Genomic DNA, 14,611 nt, shown 5'->3' with positions numbered 1-14,611 from the left:
GACAAAACCAAATTTACACAATATCTTTCTACAAATCCAGCACTCCAAAGATAATAAAGGGGAAAGCCCAACATAAGGAGGCAAGCTATACCCTAGAAGAAGCAAGAAACTAATCGTCTTGGCAACAAAACAAAGAGAATGAAAGCACACAAACATAACCTCACATCCAAATATGAATATAACAGGAAGCAATAATCACTATTCCTTAATATCTCTCAACATCTATGGCCTCAACTCCCCAATAAAAAGACATAGATTAACAAACTGGATATGCAATGAGGACCCTGCATTCTGCTGCCTACAGGAAACACACCTCAGAGACAAAGACAGACACTACCTCAGAGTGAAAGGCTGGAAAACAACTTTCCAAGCAAATGGTCAGAAGAAGCAAGCTGGAGTAGCCATTCTAATATCAAATAAAATCAATTTTCAATTAAAAGTCATCAAAAAAGATAAGGAAGGACACTTCATATTCATCAAAGGAAAAATCCACCAAGATGAACTCTCAATCCTCATCTTCGATTGGTTTATATACAAGTGTGCAATTTCTAGGCTTGAAAGTAAAATGATGCTATCTGGTGCTGGATAGAGGAGCCTTATTTTTTATTATGGCAGCTTGCTATTTTTGTAACATGGTGATTTGGTTGAACACATTAAAGTACAGTAGTAACTGATCTCCCCCTCTTCCTGGATGAGTGAGGAGATGATTAAATGTTGATGTCAGCATCCATGAGCATATTCAGATGAGCTTCTGCTTCTGTTGAAAAGGATGCTGTGTTTGATTGTGGTCTGAAGCTTTGAAGCACTACTTGGCATCTCCTTCCTTGGAGGTCTCACTGTTTAAACATAGCAGATTTGATAGCTTGTTGGTAGGGTGAGGTCCAGCTTGTCTCCACTAGGTCATCTTCATGTGAATCCGGTGGTTATACGGTTTTGTTCTAGGGATATTTCATTTTTTAATAACGGTTTTAGCTGACATTCATGGAGAGAATGAATCCTTAGAAGTGTGCCACTAGTGAAAGGAAATCCTGTCTAGAGTATGTTTCTTTACAAAGCTGTGTCACACCATCCTTTGGGCCCTCTGCTGGAAAAGTAGAATCAAGTCTCAAATAATGCCTTTTAAATTGTATCCTCTAGTATTATAGATGTAGGACAGTACTATATCATACCTCTGTGGATGTAAAATAGCTTGTACCTGCTTTATGATACGTAGTAGTGACCGTGCCTTATCAGAGCTGTTTTTAATGATGTTGCTCAGAATGTTTTCTTTCCAGATGATGATTGAGAAGCTAATTTAAAAAAAATGGTGCCAGGTACCACAAGAGTAACAGAACTGTGCTGTTTTCTCGGGTTTTGTTTTTTTACTTTTTTTTTTTAATGGAGTGTGCTGGATGTCTCTACAGTTTTGTTCAGATGACTGCAGAACCTGGAAAAGCTGTTGCTGCTGTTGATGCATAACACACTGCTATTATTGGTCTTTTTATATAAATATAAATATATATATACAGATATATAATTTGAATTTTTTGAAACTTTACCTGTGCTGTCAACTTTCGAAAAAAGTATCCCCGTTTACTGTGTTGAGTTGGCACTGTACAGAAATTAACAGCCATATTGGTCTAGAAATGTTGAACTTAAGTTTTTTCCATTTGTACAGGGGTAACACACTGTATTAAATATGTAAGGTCTTATATACGTGGGTTTGATTACAAAAACTAATAAAGTATTCTCTAAATTAAAAAAAAATAACAAGGAAACACATCTGGGCCAATTTAAGATATATTTTCCCACTGTCCAGAATTTAGGGGTAGATGCTTATGTAGATTAAAGTGTCTACTGTTTTCGGATGTGGGTGTTACAGTTTAGCCAATGATATTCATTTGTTCTTTGGTGTAAGAATACCCCTATTGTGTTTTTTTTTCTTTTCTTTTATTTTTTTTTTTCCGGAGCTGGGGACCGAACCCAGGGCCTTATGCTTGCTAGGAAAGCCCGTGTTGTGTTTTGAGGAGCATGAGATAAATAGCTGGGGCATTATTAGAGACCATCTTTATGTTTTCAAAAACAAAAAGATGAGTAAAGGAAGGTGGCCACCAATGGGAAGTCCACAATTCCGGTCTGCCAGGGAACTGAACTTAGTTTCACCAGATGATTAAAGGAGGGTGACTAAAGAAGGGGCAAATTCTTGGGGCTGGAGCTTGTTTCTTTGTTGATTCTTCCCAATTGGTGTGGATTGGTTGTAATGTCCTCTAGTGCTAAGTTGGTTCCCAAATTACATGAGAATCCTGCATTTGAGACGAGAGACTCCCTATCCCCAGCACGTTCTTATTGGTGAAATTACAAGAGGCCAATGTCTAGGCAAAGACAGAGGAATCACTTTTGAATTCAAGAACAAGGAGGATCACCAAACCAGGAAACAAATTGGATGCAGGCTTGGGAGCTGAAAAAGACAAGAGTACCCTCCATGTAACTTTCAGGGAAGAGGAGCCTCAGCGGTGTCTCCCCAAGTCGGTTTTGAGTAGCAAAGATGTGATAAAGATTTTACTAAGCGATCAATCAGAACTTTCACATGGGCGGGGGGCGTTAGCAATGTAGAAGTTTGGGAGTGGCCCAGGCAGTGAGATGATTTATGCATATTAAATGCAGATCTGTGTGTGTATGTGTGCTTGTGGTGGGTGGTTTCTTGTGTGCGTGTGTGTGTGTGTATTTGTGTGTGTGTGTGTGTGTGTGTGTGTGTGTGTGTGTGTCTATCCTTCATTTGAAAATCCATACCATTGATTGTTGTGGATGTGTACATATTTTTTAAAGTTCTGAGGTTCTTCAGGTACCAAATAGGTCCCATTTGGTACTTCCACTTCAAGGATGTCACCGAAGGAGATTATCTAAAGATGCTAGATAATGTAAAAGAAATGAGATGTATTTTAATAAAATATGTAGTGTGTGTGTGTGTGTGTTTGTGTGTGTGTGTGTGTTTACTGTGATATGGGTTATTAAGTCATGTAAGATATGGAGATTGGGAGGCAAAATTTTAGATCCTATTTATACAGTGTTCCAACTTACATTGTGAGTATTACATACTGTAGACATTTCCTATTGCAAAGATATGTAAATAAAATTAGCTAAAACATTATAGTCGTAAAACTTGTCTTTTGTACATATTGTAAAATAACAAGTGTTTTTTCATTATTGCCATGTCCACGAGACTAGGCAGCGAAGTTAAGAGAACAGACAGGACAAGCAGCCAACAGGCTGGGGGACCATCACTTTTTCAGTTGTTTGGGAACACATATAAATAACAATCTTCAAGCTGCACATAGGCTGTACATGTTTTCGGGTGTGGGCACAGGTGAGGCCATGAATGCTCTTTGGTTTTTGGATAATTCTCTGGGACCCCTTAAGTACTGAGGTCAATGAACTCTGTTGTTCTACTTGTGAAGTTCTTATTACTTCCAGATTCCTCAATTCCTCCTGGAAAATATTCCATCAGTTCCTGGAGCTACCTCCAGTATTTGGCCATTTTGGAAAGCTACTACCTGGAGCCTCCAAGAGGACAGATATGCTAGGCTCCTGTCTGTAAGGATGCAGAGTATCATTAATGCTGTCAGTGATTGGTTCTTATCTATGAGATGGCTCTGAAGTTGGACCAGTCATTGGTAGCCCATTCCCTCAGACCCCACTCCTTCTTTGTCTCTGCACCTCCTGAGCCATTGCACAACAAGCAACAGGTTTTTCAAATTCACAAACTTGGGGCTCACAATAAGAAGAGATGTCTTGCAACAATGGCTGTAAAATCTTACTGTACTTACTATGTACTTACTGTACTTACTATGAAACTGTAAGTCCTCAGTGATCTTTTCTATGTGTTTCCTTTGTCATGGTATTTTATCACAACAATAGAAAAACCTCTGAGGGACTTGAATGTTCATCCACATTATGGCAGATGTGTTGACTGATACTCTGTTCTCTGTATAAATCATGCATTCCTTACCTCTTCATCTCTCTAATGAGGTCTCAGTTTCAACTTGCATGTCTTGAGAATATGGGTGTGATCAACCTGTGTGGAAACCTATATGACACCTGGTGTTCAGTTCTTCTGTAAGTGGAATCATGGGCTTCCCTGCTAATTCTTTGGTTGGTTGCCCTAAGGCTGTCACCATACCATTTTGTATAGAATGGGATCTTGTCATAATCACCCAACCATGCACAAGTGCTCTGGTTTGTTCAAAGCCCAGAAGACTTACTTTTCAGTTTGTCTCACCGACCATAGGAATGAAGAGGATGTGATGGATCCTTATAATTGTCAACTTGGCACAATCTGGAATCACAGGAAGGAAAGTCTCAAGCAGGGATCATTTGAATCAGGTTAGCATGTGACTATATCTGTGGATACTGTCATAATTATGTTTCTTGAGGTGAATATACCCACTAAGGTGACTGCTTCCATTTCCTAGGGATGAACCCTGGTTGTGGAAGAATTCAGAATGTGAACTGCTCATTAGTCTTCATAATCTAAGCAATCTCTGCTCTTGTCAGTGGACAACTGTGTACTATCATATCAAGCTCCTGACCCTGTGACATCATCCAATAATGGGATATAGCAAGGAACTGTGATCTCAAATTATATTTTCTTTCCCAAATTGATATTGTTACTATATTTTATTTTAACAATAGCAATGAGCCTTAGAAACAAATTTAAACATTTCATTTCTACTTGTAGGATTTTTTAAAAATGAAACTTAAAGAGAATGTGGCTTGGATGGGGTAGTCCACAGAATACTAAGTTTATGTTTTTAGAGACATGTATTCCTGTCTCCTGGGATTAAAAGTTTTTCCTAAATGGCTGGATCTAATTTAGTTTGGTGGAACCTTGGCAAAAGATCATTACTTCCTTAATTCATTTTCCTAACCTTCAAGGGAGGATTCAACTCCATTTCACTGGATAAATTTAATACTCAAATCATATATTTTGTACTTTTCCTCTCTCAACTTCCTGTTTTTCATTAAAGTGCTCTACATGAGACTTAACCTGAAAACAAAGTCTATGATGGGTATTTCTGAGACTTCTTTGTCAAGACAATTAATCTGAATCTTTTCACCTTAGCCTTGAGCAGACTCTTCAGACAAGGTATAAAGTAGTGACATTCTACAACAAAATACCACATAAGCAGTCTATACAGCACATACTGAAATCCTTCTCCTTTGAACTCTCTTGGGCCAAGCCTGCACAATTCAAATCACTCTCAGTAACAAAGATTTCCCCATTCCTAATAAGATAGCAAATTAAGTCCCATGTAAAGCATTCCACTGCTTTCCAAATCCAAATTCCCGAAGTACGCATTCTTTCAAAGAAAAGGATGAACAGGCCTATCACAGCAATACCCCAGGCCCTGGTACCAGTTTCTGTCTCACTTAGGGTTTTATTTCCATGAACACACACAATGGTTAATGCAAGTTTTTGAAGGACAACATTTAATTGGGGCGGGCTTCAGGTACAGAGGTTTAATCCGTTATCATCAAGAAGGGAGCATGGCAGCATCCAGGTGGGCATGGTGCAGAACGAGTTGAGTTCTACATCTTCATCCAAAGGAAACCATGATCAGACTAATCATCTGAGGAGTAGGTAGGGGGAGGGACTCAAAGGCCATCACACAGTGACACACAAACTCAAACAAGGCCATCCCTTGTAATAGTGCAAATCCCTGGGCCAAGCATATGCCAACCATCACAATATATAATGAGATGAACATGTTATTTTTTTCCTTGAGTTTGTTTATTCAATGGATTACATTTATGGAGTTACATATATTTTACCATCCCTGTATTCCTCGGATGAAACCTACTTGATCGGGACGGGTGATTATTTTGATGTGTTCTGGGATTTAGATTGCTAGAAATTTATTGAGTATTTTGTAATAGGTATTCTTATGGAAAATTGATCTGGAGTTCTCTTTGACAGGTGTTTTTGCAACCCTGCGAGGAAATTCCACCAGTTATACCTCCCCGACCTATTTGTGGTTTTATTACCTAGTAACATCCTCTCCTCTTGGTAGTCACATGACCGGCAGGACTGGCACAGACTTTCCACCACCCAAATCCACAGCATTGCTCCAGGCACCAAGGACAATGTGATTGTGGCTAAAAATAATCCTTGTGTGCCTCGATGTACCCATCCCCATTCCTGTGGCTTTTTTGATTCTTGTGCTTAAACGTAGCATATATCTGTAGATTGCGGTTCTTAGCCGCCTTCTCCCTCTTGAAGGCTGTGGAAGCCCGATGCCCCAGTATTAATAAACCTCTTGCTGATTTCATCAAATCTCGGCTCCAGTGGTATTTGGTTACGAGTGTATCTTTGGTGGTATTCCTGCGGGTCCAACAGTATCTGTATAGAAAATTGTCCACTTTCTACTGATGTTCAAGTTTTGTTGAGTATAGGTGTTTGTAATGAGATCTGATAATTATTTAATGTTTTCTGTTTCTGTTGTTTTGTCTCCCTTTTCATTTCTCATTTCGTTCATTTCGATCCTGTCACCGTGCCCTCTGCTGAGTCTCGCTAAGGGTTTTTCTACCTAGGCCATTTTCTCAAAGAACTAGCTTCTCGTTTTGCTCATTCTACATAGAGTTTGTTTGTTTTTTTTTTGTTGTTGTTGTTGTTTTGTTTTTGTATCTGTTCATTTTTTCTTTTTGTTTTTCTTTTGTGTTTGTTTGTTTGTTTCTACCTGGTTGATTTCATCACTGAGTTTCAGTATATCCTGCTGTCTAATCCTCTTGTGTGTCTCTGCTCCTTTTTGTTCTAGACATTGCAGGTGTGCTGTCAAACCCTGCTGGATATTCTCTCCAGTTTGATTTTGGAGGACTTCAGTACTTTGAGTTCTCCTCTTAAGCAGCTTTCATTGTGCCCCATAAGTTTGGGTATGCCATGCATTCATTTGCATTAAATTCTTAAAAGACTTTAATTTTTTTCTTTCTTCCTTAAACAAATCATGTTGTTGTAAAATTATAAAATATAAGATGGTTGTGTTTTACTGCAGTGCCCTACGACATCTGGCAAATATATTAAATCTCAGTCAGCAAAGCCTCTCACCTGCTTTGCTCCATCCCATATCACACAGCCAAAGTTCTCTTTCTGAGTCTGGCAGCAATATCACTAACTATCTAGTTCGCATGGCAGGTTTCTATGCCAGAAACATCCCAATACCATGGTGGCCCAGTGTCTCCTGCACCGAACCCTTTCCTACCCTTAAGTCACTACCTGAAAGAACAAACAACACAATAACCTTGTGACCCAATTGATAAGATATTATTGCACACCTAAAGACACAAAGCCCAGTACACATCCATCCCTTAAGAACATTCCTTCCATGTTGTCTCCAGGCTACTCTCTCCCCTCCTCTGTTCCAATCTCCTCCTCTTCCTTCTAACTCTTCTCCAGCCAATCCCTCCTTCTCATCCAAGGACAGATCTGCTTCTATCCTGTACCTTTCCTAACCTGTATTTTACAAATTAAATGGAAAGAAGATTCTGGTCAAGTCACCTGATTCCTGAATATATGACTGGGCAGCCATGCTTGGGGCAGTGGAATTAGCATCAAAATTCAGATAACTCCAGGGCAAAGAACAACAAAATTAACATTGGTAAGACTTTTTTAAATTTCCATGTTCACGTGGGCTTTCTGTAGTTTTTGTTGTAATTGAAGACCTTAGTACCTGGTGCCCCGATAGGATACATGGGACTATGTTAATCTTCTTGTATTTGTTTAGGACTGTTTTTTTGAGCAACTCTATGGTCAATTTCGGAGAAGGTAACATTAGTTCGAGAAGAAGATATTTTCTTTGGTTTTAGGACTAAATGTTTTATAGATATCTGTTCAATCAACTTGGTTCAAAACTTCTGCTAGTTTCATTGTATCTGTTTAGTTTCAATTTCTTTGATATGTCCATAGATGAGAGTGGGGTGTTAAAGTCCCCCACTATTATTATGTGATTTTTCAATCTGCGTTGAATGTTTAGTGAAGATATTTTTATGGATGTGGGTGCCCTTGCATTTGGAGCACAACTCTTCAGAATTGGGAGTTCATCTTGGTGGATTTTTTTCTTTGATAAGTATGAACTATCCTTCCTTACCATTTTTTTTCTCCTATTTAATTAAATTGGGTATTTCTTATTTACATTTCAATTGTTCTTACTTTTCCTGGTTTCCAGGCAAACATCCAATTAACCCCATCCAGCACTCAAATATGGGTGTTCCCCTCCCCATCCTGCTCTCATTACTGACCTCCCTGCAACAATCCTGATCACTGGGAGTTCAGTCTTGGCAGGACCAAGGGCTTCCCCTTCCACTGGTGCCCTTACTAGGTTATTTATTGCTACTTAGGGAGTTGGAGCCCAGGGTCAGTCTATGTATAGTCTTTGGGTAGTGGCTTATTCCCTGAAAGCTCTGGTTGGTTGGCATTGTTGTTCATAAGGGGTCTCAAGCCCCTTCAAGCTCTTTCAGTCCATTCTCTGATTGCTTCAACAGGGATCCCGATCTCAGTTCAGTGATTTGCAGCTGGCATTCACCATATTCTGACTGTGTCTCTCAGGAGAGATCTACATCTGCTTCATGTCAGCTTGTACTTCTTTGCTTCATCCATCTTATCTAGTTTGGTGGTTGTATATGTATGGGATACATATGGGGCAGGCTCTGAATGGGCGTTCCTTCAGCCTGTGTTCTAAACTTTACCTCCCTATTCCCTCCCAACAGTATTCTTGTTCCGCTTTTAAAGAAGGAATGAAGCATGTGAATTTTGATCATACTTCTTGGCTTTCAAGTGTTCTGTGCATCTAGGGTAATTCGAGAATTTGGGGCTAATATCCACCTATCAATGAATGGATACCATTTTTCTTTTTCTGTGATTGGGTTACCTCATTCAGGATGATAGTTTCCAGTGCCATCCATTTGCCTATGATTTTCATAAATTCATTGTTTTTTTTTAAGATTTATTCATTTATTATATATAAGTACACTGTAGCTGTCTTCAGATATACCAGAAGAGGGCATCGGATCTCTTTACAGATGGTTGTGAGCCACCATGTGGTTGCTGGGAATTGAACTCAGGACCTCTGGAAGAGTAATCGGGTGCTCTTAACCGCTGAGCCATCTCTCCAGCCCAAATTCATTGTTTTTGATAGCAGAGTAGTAGTCCGTTGTGTAGATGTACCACAAATTCTGTATCCATTCCTCTGTTAAGGGCATCTAGGTTCTTTCCAGCTTCTGGCTATTATAAATAAGGTTGCTATGATCATAGTGGAGCATGTGAGTTTGTTATATGTCAGAGCATCTTTGAGTATATGCCCATGAGAGGTATAGCTGAATCCTCAGGTAGTACAATGTCCAATTTTCTGAGGCACCTCCAGACTCATTTCTGGAATGGTTGTACCAGTCTTTAATCCCACCAACAATGGAGAGGTGTTTCTCTTTCTCCACATCCTTGCCAGTATCTGCTGTCACCTGAGTTTTTGATCTTAGCCATTCTGGCTGGTGTGGGGTGGAATCTCAGGGTTCTTTTGATTTGCATTTCCCTTATGACTAAAGATGTTTAACATTTCTTTCAGTGTTTCTCAGTCATTTGGCATTCCTTTGCTGTGAATTCTTTGTTTAGGCCAGACCCCATTTTTAATAGGGTTATTTGTCTCCCTCCAGTCTAACTTCATGAGTTCTTTGTATATCTTGGATTTATCCCTCTATCAGTTGTAGATTTGGTAAATATCTTTTCCCTATTTGTTGGTTGCCATTTTGTCCTAAAAACAGTGTCCTTTGTTTTACAGAAGCTTTGTAGTTTTCTGAGATCCCATTTGTTGATTCTTGATCTTAGAGCATAAGCCATTGGTATTTTGTTCAGGAAATTTTCTCCAGTGCCCATGTGTTTGAGTCTCTTCCCCACTTTTTCTTCTATTAGTTTGAGTGTATCTGGTTTGATATGGAGGTCCTTGATCCACTTAGTCTTAAGCTTTGTACAGGGTGATAACAATGGATCAATTTGCATTCTTCTACATGCTGACCTCCAGTTGAACCAGCACCATTCAATGAAAATGCTATCTGTTTTCCATTGGATGGTTTTGGAGCCTTTGTCAAAAATCAAGTGACCATAGGTGTGTGGGTTCATTTCTGGTATCAATTCTATTCCACTGGTCTATCTGCATGTCCCTGTACCAATACCATACAGTTTCTTTTTTTATCACTATTGCTCTGTAGTATTGCTTGAGTTCAGGGACAGTGATTCCCCCGGAAGTCCTTTTATTGTTAAGGATAGTTTTAGCTCTCCTGGGTTTTTTGTTATTCCAGATGAATTTCCAAATTGTTCTGTCTAACTCTCTGAAGAAATGGATTGGTATTTTGATGGGGATTGCATTGAATCTGTACATGCTTTTAGTAAAATGACCATTCTTAATATATTAATCCTGCCAATTCATGAGCATGGGATATCTTTCCATCTTCTGAGATCTTCTTCAATTTCTTTCTTCAGAGGCTTGAAGTTGTTATGATACAGATCTTTCACTTGCTTGGTAACAGTCACACTGAGGTATTTTATATTATTTGGGACTATTATGAACGGTGTCCTTTCCCTAATTTCTGTCTCGCCTTGATTCTCTTTTTGTGTAGAGGAAGGCTACTGATTTATTTGAGTTAATTTTATACCCAGCCAATTTGCTGAAGGTGTTTATCAGGCTTAGAAGTTCTCTGGTGGACGTTTTCAGATCACTTAAATATACTATCATATCATCTGCAAATAGTGATATTTTGACTTCTTCTTTTCCAATCCGTATCCTTTTGATCTCCAGTTATTGTCTAATTGCTTTGTCTAGAAATTCAAGAACCATATTGAATCAGTAGGGAGAGAGTAGGAGGACTTGTCTAGCCCCTGATTTTAGTGGGGCTAGTGAGTGCATCAAGTACTCTCCATTTAGTTTAATGTTAGCTACTGCTTTGCTGTATGTGGCCTTTACTATATTTAGGTTTGGGCCTTTAATTGATATTCTTTCCAGAACTTTTGTCATGAAGGGGTGTTGAATTTTGTCAAATGTTTCTCAGCATCTAAAGAAATGATCTCGTGGTTTTTTTTTTCTTTCAGTTTGTTTATGTAGTGGATTACATTACTGGTTTCCCGTATATTAAACCTTCCCTGCATCCCTGGGATGAAGCCTAATTGATCATGATGGATGATTGTTTTGATGTGCTCTTGGATTCGGTTTGCAAGAATATTTTGAGTATTTTTTTTATCGATATTCATAAGGGAAATTGGTCTGATGTTCTCTTTCTTTGTTGGGTCTTCGTGTAGTTTATGTATAAGTGTAATTATGGCTTCATAGAAGGAATTCGGTAGCGCTCCATTGGTTTCAATTGTGTGGAGTTGTTTGGATAATATTGGTATGAGGTCTTCCATTAATGTCTGATAGAATTCTGCACTGAATCCATCTGGACCTGGGCTCTGTTTGGTTGGAAGACTTTTAATGAGTGCTTCTTTTTCTTTAGGAGTTATTGGGTTGATTCAATGGTTTATTTGTTCCTGATTAACCTTGGGTATCTGGCATCTGTCTAGGAAATTGTCCATTTCCTCCAGATTTTCAAGCTTAGTTGAATATAGGCTTTCTTAGTAGGACCTGATAACTTTTAGCATTTCCGCTGATTCTATAGTTATGTCTCCCTTTTCATTCCTGGTTTTGTTAAATTGGAAACACACTCTGTGTCCTCTGGTTAGTCTGGCTAAGGGTGGATCTACCTTTTTGATTTTCTCAAGAACCAGCATTTGGTTCTGTTGATTCTTTGTATAGTCCTTTTCCTTTCTACTTGTTTGAATTCAGCTCTCAGTTTGGTTATTTCTGAATTTTACTCCTCCTGGGTGTTTTTGCTTCATTTTGAACTAGAGCTTTTAGGTGTGCTGTCAAGCTGCTGATATATAATCTCTACTGTTTCTGCAGGCACTCAGAGCTATGCGTTTTCCTCTTAGAACAGCTAAGGGTGCAGGGAGCTGTTTGACAGGGTCCGTTCAAATCTGAATGGTGTCTGGACCCCATTGGGACCTACAGCTTGAGTGCCCCTTCTTCCTGTTCCTAGAGGCCCTGTACAGTTTCCTCATGGGCCAGGGATGTAGGCATGGGTGGGAATTACTGGTGGTCTCTCCTGCCCTGGAATCTCAGGATTGCCCCCCTATCTGGGAGGTGAGCTCTCCTTCCCACAGTGTTTGGGAGTAGGGAGCTGTGGGCCAGGATCAGAGAGGTTTGGGCCCCAGCTAGAAACCAGAAGTGCCTGGTCCCAGAGGAATTTTGCCTTTGTGAGTCCTTAGTCCACCAGGCAGGTCACTTGGAGCAGAAAAGTTGGTCTTACCTCTGGTTTCTGGCCTGGAGTCACTTCTCAGATGGGTTTCAGCTCTCCATGAGGTCAGCAACCAAAAGGGCCTGCCCTGCCTTCATGCAGGACCCTGTGCAGACCATCCCAGATGGCACTAGGCAGTAGGTGTTTTCTTCTAGAGTCAGAAATATGGGCAGAGAGTAGTTTCCTCTGGGTTCCCAGGTGTGTCTGCCCCTCTGAAGTTCTAGCTCTGCCTCCCATGGGATTTGGGTGCAGGTTGCTGTTTGACCAGGTCCCATAGGATCCGGGAAGTGTCTGGACTGCAGGGACCTTGCAACTTGAGTGCCCCTATTGTCCTCTTCCCAGAGGCCCTATACAGTTTCCTTATGGGCCAGGGATGTGGGCAAGGGTGTTCATTAACTTTTTTTGATAACTTCTGTTTGAAAGTCTATTTTATTCAGTATAAGAATGGTTAGTCTCTCTGTTTTCTTGGTACCATATGCTTGGTGTCAAAATTATTCCCAGACATTTATTCTTAGGAAGTTTCTGTCATTATCACTGAAGTATGTTCCCGGTATGCAGCAAAATCCCAGAATCTATTTATGTATCCAGTCTCTTAGTCTATGTGTTTTCATTAGGGAATTGAGACCATTGATGTTGAATTATATCAGGGCACAATGATAGATGTTCCCTAATATTTTAATATTTCTGTTGTTAGAGGTGGAATTTGGTTTGTGTGACTATCTTCTTTTTGGATAGTTGTAAGAGGAAGAATTACTTGCTTTGAAAAGGGCGTAGTCTCCATACATTTGTTGAACTTTTCCATATGTTTTCATTTGTAGGAATGGATTTGTCGAAATGTTTTGGTATGTTTTGTTCCTAGGGCAAAGTACATTGTCATTAGGACAAAATAGCAAACAACAGATTGGGGAAAGGTCTTTGGCAATCATACATCTGATAGAGGGCTAATATTCAATACATAAAATAACTCAAGAAATTAGTCCAAGGAATCAAATAACCCTATTAAAAATGAGATACAGTACTAAGAAAACCAATTTCAACTGAGGAATATTGAATGGCCAAAAAAGAGTTAGAGAACGGAATGAAAGACAATAACTTCTTGAAATTCTTAAGCAAATGGATGGAAGTAGAAGACAGTATCCTGAGTGAGGTAACCCAGTCACAAATTAACTCACATGGCATATAATCACAGATAAGTGCATATCTGCCAACAAGAAGCAGAAAGTACCAACAGTGCAGCTCTCAGACTATATGAAATCCAAGAAGGAAGAAGATCACACCTAAGTGTGGATGCCACATTCCTACTCAGTAGGTAGAAGAGAACATTCTCTAGGAAGTAGAGGGAGAGAGGGATCTGGGACCTGGTAAAAAACAAAATTGGGCCAGTTCAGATTTGGGAGAAAATGAGGGGGAAGTTAGAGTGTCAGGAATTTGAAAGTAGGTATGTAAAAGTAGGGGAGGGGTAACAAGGCATTACCACCAGAAATTTCCAGTTGCCAAGGATCTAAGAGCTTCCTAGGATATAAAAGGGAGGATATTATCGAAATGACCATAGAATTGGAAATAGATCCTGCAAACACCATATCTAGTTGCTAGGCATGGCCTCCAGTTGAGGCATGGGGACATCATCCTACCTCAAAATAGTAATGCACACTTCCTCATGTCAAAAGGAAATGCAGGGACAAAGAGTGGAGCAGAAACAGAAAGAAAGGCCCACCTTAGGCTCCATCCCATCTGTTGACACCAAATTCAGACACTGTTGTGGATTCCAAAAGTGCTTATTGACAGGAGCCTGATCCAAAAGACCCCTGAGATGCTCTGCAGGAGTCAGACAAATATCAATGTGATAGACATAGCAAAACATTGGAATGGACACATGGACGCTAATGAAGAAGTTAGGGAAAGGACTGAAGGAAGTGGTTTATTACCTCATAAGAAGAATAAATATATCAGACAAACAGACCACGCAAACCATCCAGAAACTCACTATGGAGGGAGAAGAATGCAGAGGGCAGTGGGATGGAGGGAAGAGGGTGGGAGAGGGAAGGGATTGCGGCAGAGGAAATGGGGATCATGAACATCTTAGGGGGACTAGGAGTGAAGCACCATGAGCCAGCATAGTGAGTAGATTCAGTGGTTAGGCGGACCATGGAGTAACACTCTAGACCTGGTGTACATGATAGAATCTGCATACTCAAAGAGGTAGATCATATATAAAATGCCCAACATGGGAGAGAGGGAAATTGTTGAATCTACCTCCAGTAGAAAA

The sequence above is a fragment of the Rattus norvegicus genome, chromosome 3, assembly GCF_036323735.1.
Source record: "Rattus norvegicus strain BN/NHsdMcwi chromosome 3, GRCr8, whole genome shotgun sequence".
Taxonomy (NCBI): domain Eukaryota; kingdom Metazoa; phylum Chordata; class Mammalia; order Rodentia; family Muridae; genus Rattus; species Rattus norvegicus.
This window is presented reverse-complemented; position numbering follows the sequence as displayed.